Below are 14,049 nucleotides of genomic sequence, written 5' to 3'. Positions count from 1 at the left end.
TTCATGTACTGAGGAAGGAGAGGAGGATTAAGTAAACAGATTTAAAAATGCTAGATGATCGCAGACTGACTGATGAGGGGCTGTGATTACTTAACACACAGTGCACACAGGCTTATCAGCAAACATGTTCATAACTTTTCCCAGAAAAATTATTTTAAGAAACAGTGATGATGTAAGTTACTGACATGTTTTAATACAAATTATCAAATGAAAAAACATTGTTTTTAGCACTGAATAACATTTTATATGGAATCTGTTTTGACAAAAATATATTGTAAAAAATGAAGAAAAAATCTAACATACACTTAAAGCCTCACCTGAAGTATTTATTAGTATCAATCAGATAGGTACAACCTAACATGGAGTCATATCCAACCACATCAATGCACTGTTTTCTGTGTTTCTCACACAATGATTTGAAACAAACAGCTTCAATGTGAACATAACAGATCTACTTCCTACTTTTGACAAATCCCAAAGGCTGAGGAGTTTACAGCTCTTCTAAGTAGACTAGACACACAATACAAAGTAAGAACGTTTTGTTTTGTTTCAGTGAAAGTCAAAATCAAAGCAGCACCAACTTATGTTCAGAAGTGAGTATCAATGTGTCTGTTTACGGTCTTTGACTGAATTTCTGTTTTTAAAGGGCCTTCCCTAGCAAGGATTCTGCTTCACAAAAATAGATACACACATTAATTTCATGAAGCGTTAAGTTAAGTTGAATAATGGGTGAGACTTTGATAATTCTGGGTTTAAGGGTTTATGTCTGCTTTGGTTCCCATGAGGGGACTTAGCAGTTGCTTTGATGTTGAGCAGACAGTTCCACATAGTCAATAAACACTTCCCTGAGCCCTGCTGCTAAAAAAAAAGCCACCTGATTCCCTTTTGTTACTCGCGTTTGACTGCTTTGCTATTGCTTTATTGTCTTGGCCGGCGTGTGGCTCTCAAAGCGTGCACCGCGATGGCGTCCAAAAAGGCGATCTGTTGAGACCCATTTTTGCCTAGACCATATGCCACAGCACACGTCTCTGTGGGCAACTCAATCTACCCCTTCTTATTTATTTAACAAGCCCATGAAAGAGTCATGAGTTCCCGATTTGAAAAATGTGACGGCCAACAAGACTACATCTGTCTGCCATTAAAAGCATCTTTTTGTTCGCCTGATAAAACGGACTCGCTGCTGGCGAGCGTCAATACCGAACCTATAATTTGTACTCACTTCAGGGGACAGCAGACTGTTCACAGGCAGATGTATTACCAAGGTTATCTAGGCAATTATTATCAGGGTAAATAGGTGAGGAGGTAAGGGGCCAATCCATCTCATAATGCTGTTCTATTTCTAATTCCTCTGTGTAAGGCCTGAATATGCCACTGTGAAATAATTGAGAGCTCAGTTGTTGTTTCACCTTGAAGTGGCTAACCAGCGTGCAAATAATTTGGCTTCAGCCTACTTGCCTCAAGGACAGCGGGCTGCTGAAATTCGTTGGGGTAGCCGAGGCAGGTGCCATTGCGAGGTAGACGAGGTGATCTGATGAAAACAGCTCAGACAGGCTGCTGCTCCCATTTGTCAGCATTGTTCCAAGATGTCTGCAGGTGAGTATGGCTTTCATTTTTCATTATTCTCTCCATTTTCCTTCTGATAGGGTTTTTTTTTTTCTTCTGTCTGGGTCGTTTTTTTCCCAGACAGATATTAAAAAGGCACAGAAATGTTGAGACATCTGCTATTTTTGTATCATAGTTTTACTATAAATGATATCCTGACATAAGATGATTCCATCTGATTATAGTAGTCGTTGAGGTATGATGGGTTCATTTTGAAAAAGAGATTAGAGATTTTACTGAGAGACCTGGGAGATGTCACAAATTCAGCTGAGTGCCCCTTTCATTTTTTATTCTATTTCACAATTGCAATAGCAAAGACATTAAATGCTCATATTTTGATAAACCCAATATGTGTAAAGCATTTAAGATGAGCAAATACTCTACAAGGATCTGAGGATAGAGGGTGCCGTGTGCAAATGTTTGATCTATATGTTGGGCTGTGTAAATAAAACGTATGATGGAAATGTGTAGATTTCTTAGCTAAGCTTCTTATCTTAAGGCAACACCCCACAGCTATTTAATTCCTAGGCTTCAACACTAATAGTTTAGTCTCTTTAGCAGCTAATTGATTAATTGAAGTTATTGACTATCTTTCCCGGGTGTATTACAGTCCCTGAGTAGGCAGGAAAAGCAATAATCAAGGCAGTCTCTGTGACGTTGGACTACCTCGGTCTTCTGCTCACTACTCAATGAAGATCCATTTGTCCTGACGGGAATGAGATCAGCAGTCCATCACAAAGCTCTCACATGAAGTGTCTCCCTGACTAATGTCACATTACATTAAAGAAAAGAAGATGTAATTAAGACAATTTTACAGCAGAATGCATGTATGAGAACATTTCCTTTCTGTACCTGTAAACATATTAATTGTTATGCAAAAAACTAAAGATTTGCGTTAAATAAAAAACCTGAGCCGATGATGGAGGCGCTTGAATCTCTGAGGGCTGGTATTCCAGGAATAAATAATTCCCAAAACACAGCTGTGCCTTATCAAGGGATTGTTTACCAAATTGAGCATATTCAAAGTCATTCATTAAAAAAAATGATGATCAACTGTACCCCCTATATTAGATGTGCATATAGCTGTTGTTCACTTAGAACTCATATTGACTGATGTTAATTACAGGCTGTTCTTAAAATGTACAGACATATATTTAAAATCTCTTACATTTGACAACGCCATAATTATTATATGGAGTGTGCTTTATCGCGTACAGTAATTTCCAGAGGCAGTTGCTAATTTTCTATCGAGGTAATTATTGCATGGCGGGCAAAATTCAGCAGTATTGATATCGTAATGGAGATACACTGAAGAACACAAAAGGCATTTGTGACTTTCTCTTTCTCTTGTTGTTGATGAACACTACGACGAGGACGAGACACCACACAGCTGTAGATACGTCACAAATCTATCTTATAAATCTATTTTCTTTCCAACAATCTCTCTTCAGGACCACACAGAGGATTTTCCTCTCATTCAGCGGGACAGAATTATACGGCTTTGCTCAGCTTTCAATTATTTAAAAGGAGTCACAAGGAGAAAGATGAGGGTGAGACAATCCTGCTTCTCTCACATTACACCGCAGAGGAGAGCCCTCGAGATCAGGTGTCTTATAAATTAATGCAGAGTGCTCCGAAATACTTTTACTTTTATTTTCCTATCAACCATTGCTTAACTGTGGCAAGTATCAAAAGAACATCAATACCAACGCTCATGGTGTATTCATTATAGTCTGCTGAGCTTTAGTGTCTTACAAATGAACCAAAGGACATTAGAGGATTTTCAGTTATTATGTCACCGTGAGCTTTAAAAGGGAAGAATTCCCAGTCGTCATTATTACAAGATAGTCAGCGTGCAGCCGACACATCCGTATTTTACCAGCAGATATAAATGACTGCTGGAAACATCTTGTGGGGGATTCAAAACCATATAATCTACTACAATATCAGGGCAGCCACGACAACTAATTAGGGAAAAAAGAGTAAATTTACAATCTCTAGGCAGTTAAATAACTTACTTATATGGGTTAGAGTGCTTTGACATTTTAGCAGAAATAGGATAGAAAACAAGGTAGAATATCTTCATCCATGCAGAATATTAAAGTCTGACAATATTCTTTCCACATAACCTGAGTTAGTGTTAGAAATAAGACAGCAAAACAAACCTGTAAGCAACTGGCCTTCTTAGCAAGATTGCCAGGATGTTAGAAGAAGAACAAAGACTATATATATATATATATATATATATATATATATATATATATATATATATAAAGCTCATATCAGTGATGGAATACTGGAAAAGTTAAAGCACATAGAAATAGCATGACCATACTTACATACAAACACACTGACCCTTAATAGTGCAGAATATCAGTTTCTATCTTTTCTGTTTCAACGTTTCATCAAACACCCTGAAAACACACAAAGTGTTAGCAAAGATGAAGGTGGAGTAAAACGACAAAATGCATAAAGCTCACACATAAATATTCTGTTTGCAAACTGTATTAACTGAAATCCTATTGAAATAACAGTCGGGCAGTGAAAGAGCAAGAAAACACGTTCTCTTAACTTTACAGTCAAAGTGCAGCGACGACCAAAAGCCAAATACGTTTGTTCCCAAGAAGAACTTCCCTTCCAGACAGAACAACCTGAGCAGAGGTTTCTAAAGAAACACAAAAGCAGCCTCGACAGGTCGGTTCTGCATGTTGCACAAACACATTAAAGGCCTCTGACCAGTGTGTTGACTTCTGCTCTTTCACTCAATTCAAAGAATGAATGTCCCCTTTTATATTTCACATAATTGATTTTTTTGCAGAGCTTGCTGCTTAAAAAAGCCCAGCGTTAGCTATAGAAGCTTTATTCACATGTGGGGCTTTTTTCTTCGTGCATTTGCATCAACTTCTTGTTACATTGGTTGATTTTTTCACACATGCGGTGTGTTCATGTGGGCGACTTGTGGAAAAAATATCCAGCCGTCTACACGAGACACAAAGATACACATTTTGTTTATTTCCATTTGTCCAGAGAGCAGTTGCTTGAGTACTTTTGGTTCTTATTCAACAACAGCCTGACTAATTTAGTGAGAGTACATTCACATCTGTGAGTTGCCTACACTCAGTCATCTGCTGTTGGCCTCCATCTCAATCCAAGAAACTTTCTCCAACATGGAGGTCACTGTTGCATATCTTCATATCTGACGTGAGGTTGGAGGAACCACCTGGTGTTGTCACCAAAAATTACAGATTGTTTGCAACAGAAAGCCCAATCATTTGATTGCAACAGCTGCTAATCAGCATACAGCACACCTCTTTTCACTTGGGACTTTGGCTGCTATTTATGAGAGAAGACAGCTTTCGCAATTGATGCTTTGAAACCCCAAACTACAAACCCTTAAATTATATTTTTAGGCTATGCAATATTAGAAATATATGATAGGGGTTGTTCCTCCTTTCCATTGCATGTTGCTAAATTACATTACATTGCTCAAAGGCATCTAAAAAAAAAAAAGCAGATGAGGAGCCTTTGGGCCTTCTTCAGGCTTAGTAGTTTTGTGTGAATCTGCTCCGTGGTAAAGTGTGGATGAGTAAGTGTTTGTGTGTGAAGCATGAGCGAATCTCCAGCAAAACATTGTGTGGGAACGTAAAACTTTTCGAAAAAGCTTATTGGTGACGAACGCTGCAGCAGAGATGTAACTTTTGACCCCATTAAGGATGCAAGCAGATACTGGAAGTCTGAGCTGCGCAGTTCTGCCCTGGAGACAAAAAGATCTGAATGTATACCTTCTGGCTGGTTATCTAAAGCTCAGTCATCTGGAACATTGCTACAACCATTGAGGAAGAATCTGTTCACTAAACCCGTGTTTCTTGTTCTGACGGTATATGTGACACATCTGACTGCACAGACCAAGTGCTGCTGGGGTGAATTTACCTGAAGGACTATTTTTCAAACATTAAAAGAGGTACTCAAGAGACTCAATGCTCTTTGATCTCTGAAACCAAGAAAGTAGTATAAACTTAGAGTTTGCTACTCTTCAAAGTACAGCGGAAACCAGCTGTGTTGTTACACTTCGACTGGGTACTTCTGAAACAGGAGCAAATTGATGTATACTTGAAACGAAAACTAAAACAAAAAACAAGTGCAGGTGCAGTTAGTCAAATATGTGCAAGGTAGTTATTTGTGAGTAAATGGTGCAGATGCACAGGAACAGTTAACTCATGGCAGTTGCAGAGTTGCACACCTGGAAAAAAAAGTAACTTCAGAGAAAATACAGATTACAAAGAGAAAAAAACAACACAGGGCCAACATGCAGTCAAGTGCTCTTTAAAAAAATTATATATTTCATGCAGGTGGGCGGTGTTAAAGCAGCGCTACCAAATTGCTGAGTTAAGCACCATGGATTGTGGTGCTTCACTTCAAATAAAGGCTTTCCCCAGTTTTCATTGTATCACTAGTTGGCTGCTAAAAACTTATCACTGTATCAAATAAGGCATTACAAGCATACTTGGAAGCTGATATGGTCATAAACAAGTTTGCAGAGAACATGTGACTTACTGCAACAACGCCTCCTCCTGATTTTAAATGTTACAGCTTGTGTTTGGCAAGACTTTCCCAGAGTTAGAGACAGTCGGACTTGACTAGAACTTTAGGATAATTTCACAGAAACTAGATTTTATTTAATTGGATCTAGAGTTCCAGTGCTAATGTCTTGTTTTGGACCTTTGTCAAATACAAGGCTTTTTTCTTTATCAATCTGATGTATTTATAAAGTCTTAGCCTTTTTAGGGACCGATGCAAGATTGTGCTTCGGGGGATCCAATAGTAATTGCTTCACATTAGCAAAACCACTCATACCCGTGATGTTTGGTCCAGCTAATAGCACGGACATTAGCTTCCTAGAGAACGAGTCAATATCTGTGAGGTTCTGAGGCTTCTCTTAATTACCTTGAATTATGTTATGTTGCTGTTTTTGAGTATTAAGTGTCCACTTTGTTTGTTTTCCTCCCAGACAATACACTAGACAACCCTTGTTTTGTGCTTTTGTGTCTTCTTCAGCTCTAGCAGGTTATTTTCTTGTTTCCATAGATACCGTACACAGCCATTGACAGCAATGGTTGGGCTATACCACAGAGATCCAGAAAGATTTTTTCTTTTTGTCGCTATATTTGTTAACGTAATGGTCCTGGAATGAATGGGCCCATGCTAAATTACAATTAGTGAAAAGCATAAGGAGTAAAGTAGGACTGTGCATTAATGGAAACAATACTAAAGCATTAGGTGAACAGGTCATGTTCTACACGGCGCTACTAATTAACTGCACAGACTAGTGCAATTACTCTGCTGTGACTGCAATAGCAGAAATAAGTACTTACACATACAGTACAGTGAGATGGCCTCTAAGGAAGTCAAACAACCCCTCAAAAAAGCTCAAGGAGTCATAAACCCACATGAATTGACTGATCTGAGATCGACCGTCTAACGATCGTGTGGAGATTTCTAAATGCAAAGTTACGCAAGAACGGCCGCTAACAAAGCTACGGCCATCACATGTCCTGGATTCGGACAGGCCAATCACAACCACTTATCTAGATGCTTGGGGGCATTTTATTATAAAATCGTTTCCACACAGTTTAAGTAACAAAACCAGTAAGTGTGATAGTGACAAAATAATATCCTGCTCTGGGATGTATAGCAGACGTAGAGTAGAGACAGATTTGGAATGGCTACATCAGGTTCGGTTCTGAGCTCCTTATTGTGAAGTTTACTAAATAAAATGAGAATCTCAAAAACCAGCTGTTGGTTATTTTCTTTCAGACTTATCGGCCTGCTGATGCTCTCGGCAGGTTTTAATGGTAATAAGATTTGCTTATAGCAACCGTGAGCTTGGCCGGTGAATTAAACTGGCTAACCTACAGAAAATATATTAGCTAGATTACATTCTTTCAGTTAGCAGAGTGAGACGGTTTGACGGTGTCAGTTTCCTTCTCTCCTGCTACTTCAGTGTAATGTTACTCGTTGGACACGTTGGATGGTGGATTTCTGACTCCACCCATTTAGGTTGAAGTCAGCCAATGATATCATGTCTGTCTGGAGAGCAGCTCTGCCTATGAGTAACGTTTGCATAATTCAAAACTTGAATCTGCATGACATTTAATACATTAATCTTGCTGGCATCATCCTTTCCCACAAGTGACCACACACACACACACACACACACACACACACACACACACACACACACACACACACACACACACACACACACACAGCACACTTAGTACATTACCGTGTATCATACAGGCCAATGACAGCAACAGTAGGCAACCGCTGCTCTGGAAGTGCTTTGGAAAAAAGAAATATCATGTTTTTGATGATTTAGATACAAATATTTTTGGTTCATTCTTCCTCTAGTTGTTTTGTTTTAAGTGCTATTGAGAAAATGTTACTAATATCGATTAAAATAAGTTAATATTTATATATATATATATATATATATTTATATTCAATAAATTAAAGAGAGGTATCCAAACTATATTTTAAGACTTCATCCTCAAACTAAGAAATGAAAACAACCCGTGTCCAAACACACCTGCACATCAGATAACGTATTTGAAAACATGTCCATCCTTCAGGCTGTGCATGGTTGATTACAATTAATTATTTCTGTCTCATTGGGTAATTTTCTTTGCAGTCTAATCAAAACAAAATACCACTGCAAACTTCATTCTCTGCATTTCCATAAATGACACAAGACATTTACTTGCCTTTGCAACACCTCTTACCCAGGCACAACAGTATAATGAATGTATGAGGAATGGACCTTGTTTCTCACCAGATATGCAGAGCCCGACTTTGCCATTAAAGATAATTAAACTTGCTCAAAGAAATGAGTCGCAGGGAGCTACCGTGAGAGGTTGATTGCTTAGACTCCATGTTATATAAGTTTAATTCCAAACTAATCTTTGCAAGGTAAATGAATTTGCTCTGAACTTGAGGCCTAATAAAAAAAATGTTGCATTCTACCATCTATTATGCTTGTCCACCAACAAGGCGTCTACAATAAGACTATGGTAAATGTAGAATTAATGGGAAAAAAGGGAGACTGCAGCGTAGTGTTTAAACTACAAATGATACGGGAAACAATGGATTGAATTAGTATGTACTGCCTTTAACATAATGCTGTGCCATAGAGCTGGACACAGTTAATACTGGGAGCACCCTGCAACACAAGACTATTTATACTGGAGGCATCGATTCAGGAGGGATATTGAGAGAAAATCCCCACGTATGAGTTTAAAAGGAATAGTTCAACAATTTCAGGAAATATGCTTCCTGAGAGTTAGATGAGAAGATTGATAATGTATTAAGTATAGAACTGAAACATGAAGGCATTTGGTTGTCAAGAGACAGGAAACGGGGCAAATACAATACAAACACCAACACCTCAGAATCTGACAAGGGAATGGCGTTTATTTAATGCATACAAAAATAGGAATGTAAAAAACAATGTGTTTTAAGAACGTATTACAGAAGAAGGCTTGAGGGTGGATGAATAAATGAATCAAATCAAATCAAATGTATTTGTATAGCCCAATATCGCAAATTTTACATTTGTCTCAGTGTGTTTTACAGACTGTACAGGTTACGACACCCTCTGTCCTTAGACCCTCTGTCCTTAGACCCTCTGTCCTTAGACCCTCGCATCGCACAAGGAACAGGGGAGGAGAGGGAGGGGAGGAGAGAGGAAGAGAAGTAGGAGAGTAAGAATCATCTTAGTAGCATAAACAAAGCTTATTGTCTTGTAGCTACAGATCTGTACTTAGCGCACAGATAAGAGTGTAGGATACATCTCGTCATCTAACTCTCGAAAAGAAAGCTAATAAGTGCATTTCCCAAAATGTTGAACTGTTGCTACACAGTGCTTGTATTTTTGTGTTGTTTTTAAATTGGCTGTTGTATCTTTACAGGAGAAAATACATCGTCTTTTGTCACTATAATTAAATGGAAATATGTTAGAAAAACCTATTTCCACATGAGGTATTCACATGGTTGGCTATTGTAAGTTATACAAGGCATCTGATATATAACCTTTTGAAATGGTCTAATGTTGCTACAACCAATCACCATTAAAGACAATATTGCATAAACCAAACACAGGTTCTTCATCTCTGCTAGGCAATTACGTCTCTACACTTTCTCTTGTGTCTCTCACACACACACACCACCTATTTATAATTCATGTGGGGAGACCACACAAGACTAACCTTGATCTGTCCTATAACAATGCATCACTGTATCGCACACATTTTCTAATAGCGAAAGCATCTGTTTGATTTGTATTTTATCACGGCTCAAATTTAACACCGATATAAAGAAAGATCCACACAGTGTGTGTGCCGGGAGAAATGATAAAAGAAGTGGCAGAGGAGTCTGTGTAGGTGGTTGTTTACATAAGAGAGGCTAGATGAGCCTCCCTGCATGTATTGTGGCTTGGTGGAGTGAATGGGTGGGCTCAGTGCAAGAAATAGAAAATTGACATAAAGGATGAATTGTGTTGACTCTTTCAGCCAGAGATAGAGTCCTCCATCACATTCAGACAGTTCGGTTTTGAGGAATTACCCACGTATAAATCCCCCCCAGATTTCCAATGGACCAAATTAAATCAATAAAACTTATGTAGAGCGAAGCGAGGCACTATTAAAAAACAGACATGCACAAGACGTTTGGAATAAACCCAGAAGGAGAGAACATCAAGGGGTCAATAATGTTGTTCTCCAGGAGTAGTTGCCTCCTTTCTAAATTGTAGCTTTAAACATTATTGTATTAAGCAGTGAGGTTGTTGCCCTTGATTATGTTTGATGTTCAGTAAGATGATCAATTGCATTTTTCAGCTGCATTTTTCACGTGCTTACGTTGGAACTAATATAGGCCAACGTACAATTCTCCCCGCTCTCACGTTTCCTCATTATTAGTTGTAGTACCAAATAGAATAATGAGTACACTTAAGATACAATTCAAACGTATTATGAAATACATAACATGCACAAATTGTGTAAAATATATGAAATAATCAAAATTATGGAAAACATAATTCCTTATGTTATCTCAACACCTTATTATCGAAATATTATTAAATCATCACCTCTCAGCCAATCACATGCCCCCCCCCGCCTCTTTTAAGGAATCAGGCTCAACAACCGCCACCAGATTTAGTCAGTTAGCTACAACAACAACAATATCAAAGTCACAGCAGAAGCTGTTGCTGTAAATAACACAGTACACAGACACAGTAACCATCCTTTTATTTAGCGTACCAAGACTGCACATGCTAGCTAGCTGCCTAATTAGCTACGCTGGGCTGCGAGCTTGACTTAGCGTATTACTCAGTATTGTAGTGTTAGCAGCTAGCTGGTAAATTCAGAGTTACATCAGCACCATATTGATTCTAAAGATCCTCATAGAAAGACACACAACATTGTGAATATCAAGAAGACAGTCCGTCAGACTTCCTCTGTGGTTTCTTTAGCCGACATCACTACGTGTTAAGCTGAAGGCAAGTGTTTGGCTGAAAGGTGAGGGGCTCTGGTGAGAATATTATAGGCACAAAAAGTGACATGATGAAAGTAATAAAAGTGGAATTTAATACCATTTACTTAATTTATTAATAGGATTATTATTTCATAATGTTTTCATCCGTCTTTAATATTAAACATGTATGGACTTCTATTCAGTAGATATACTAATTAACTCTAAAGGGTTTAAAGATATAAAACCCAACATCATGCCAGCCTCATTCAGTGGACCAGCCAGCCAACAAGGTGTTTGTTTTCTTCAATCCCCTAAATCAGTAGCTGATAACTAGTTTCAAACTCTTTACCTCCGGCATCATGATTCCAAGCTCTATAATCAACTTCTACCCGGGTTCCCGGATGTTTTCGGAATGTGTTAAATTTCCAATATAACACATTTTATTTTGTTGAAAGTTTCAGCACATATTCTTTGAAGCACTGATCGTCTCTTCTTTATTACTTTCACTTACTTTGAGTTCTTCAAAGAAGTAGTTACCTTGTTTGGACTTCTTCAAACAGCCATTACTCATGGTAGTTATACAAGACTGTCTCCTCGGTTCAGTAAACACCACTGAACGAAAAGGGGAAGAAAAAAAAAGTTCAGCGCTACTCTGGACTTCCTGCAAAATGCATTTGGAGATGAATTCACAGTTGCTCGCGTAACGATATATTGTAATGTCTAGAAAGCATAAAGTGGAAAGAACGAGCCCAGCCAGCTGTGCTTATCTCTTTACCATCACCTAATAGGGAAACTGAAAGGCCTTTGGGGGATCTTGGTTCTTATGCCTCTTGCTCAGGGTCCTTCCTGTGGTTGGTAAAACGGCTCCTACTGAAGACCATTTTTATCACTTTCATTGGAAGTGTTGCCCCGCAGCCTCGTTAAGAGCTACTGACACACATTCATCTGCTCAAAAGCCTCTGGTGTAAAGATTCATTCCGTCTGCAACATCTGGTATTTTTTCTCTATGAAAGCTCCTCTTCAGACAGCAAATATCAGCCGTGATATAACGTCTACACTGGTTCTTCGTGCTTCAGTGGTGCGCCGGCCTGCAAACGGCAATCAAACCTAACCTGTTGACACATTCATTTACACATGTAAACATAGAGAAAAAGCAGCAAGCGAAGAAGCTAGAACATGTATATTTTTTGCCAGTTTTTTTTGCATTACTCATCATTTCTTTCTTTCTTTTTCTTTTCAATGTTTGTGTGTACTGTCTGAATTGTCCACGACTTCTCTCAAGAACAAAATGACCTTCATTAGTTTGAATAAAAGGTTATTTTTAGTAAGAACAAATCACATTCAAAACAAAGTTAGCTGCATTATTAACAAATTATGTTTTAAGGGAATGTAATCCTGCCCCGTGAAGGACACAGTCCTAAATGTTGCAGTGTGCCAACACTGATATGAATTGTGCATCCGTCTGCTCAGCTTGCTTCAGGATACAATCAGCCCACGAGTCAACTGACCATCTGCATTAATTCTCCAGTGGAATCGGCTGAAGAAGTCACATGCTGGTGTAATGGATCTACTGTAAACTGAGTCATGAAGCTTTCAACAGCAAATTTCAGTCGTCTTAGTCTCCTTTGAGAAAATTACCTGTTTGTTCCATAACCGTAACAAGTCATATTGTGCACAATAAAATAATCGTCTGAGTAATGGTTTGTACAACAATTGCTTTAAACAGAGAATTAATGGAGGTCTTAAAGGGCTGGATGATTAAAAATGTTCTGTGTCAGGGATTTGTGCTGTTCAATAAAAGTTAATGATACCCTAACGTGTTAATCTGAGTTGGCACCTTGGCTTCTCACTTGTGCAAAGGTGTCTATTCTATTCTAGCATGTGTTCCTAAGTGTTAAGCAAATGTGTTTCTCTGTCTTGACAGGAATAGGCATGAGTGCCTTGCCTGAGTACAAGTGAAGAAGTTGTTCAGAGAGGTAAACACCACTTGTATATTGTCAAGATTCCATGACAGCTTCTTTGATAGGATACCATCAGTAAACTTTGTGCTACTGCAGCACACCTTAGCCCACACTTGCTTATTCTACAAGCCCGATAACTGTGTTTAACTGTTGTGCAGTGTCTTTATTTTAAAAGAGACATTTGGTAAATATTTGCCATTATTTCCTAACTTCTCTTGCTGGCACTATAGTTCAAAGCTGTGACATGTTTGTCAAAAGAAAGGCTGTGTGCGCACGTTGGCATATAAGCCATATTTCATCGTTCTCAAGCGTTCTCACCAAGGATTATGAAAACAATGACATTTTCACATGGATTTTCCCGATGCAATGCTTTTATTTAAATGTGACTGCAAAGGTGTAGGTTTCTCACCTTCCCGACTGATCTGAGACACCTTTACCTGTTACTAATTTCTGTGAGATGGTAGAAATCAAATGTGGTAAACTAATTTTCTCTGGAAACATACATACATGGATTAGTTTAGCATTTACATAGAACGTTGTTGACGTTCTATTATTAATTTCCTGAATTGGGTTAATGGACTGCAATTATTTTGTGCTTTTCTAGTCTCAAAGACACACACACACACACGCACACACTAGATGCAACCTGCTCATGAGGAGCAATAACCATTCACACGCACCCGATCACAGAACAACAGAAACTATTTGGGGTTCCGGATCGTTCCCTAGGACAGTTTGACATGTAGACAGGGATCAAACAACCGACCTTCTGATTAGTGGATGACCGCTATACCTCCTGAGCTACAGCCACCCAATTAAATCACAGAGTGGACATTGCTGCTTCAAAAGAAATGTCCATTACTGGCTAGGGTAAACAGAGAGTGCTGGTTTGCTGGTGTAGGCTGCAAAGGTGATTGTAATGTTCTCCAAGACACTTCCATGTTTAATGTTAGTGCTC

Source organism: Cottoperca gobio, chromosome 6 (assembly GCF_900634415.1).
Source record: "Cottoperca gobio chromosome 6, fCotGob3.1, whole genome shotgun sequence".
Classification (NCBI taxonomy): domain Eukaryota; kingdom Metazoa; phylum Chordata; class Actinopteri; order Perciformes; family Bovichtidae; genus Cottoperca; species Cottoperca gobio.
This window is presented reverse-complemented; position numbering follows the sequence as displayed.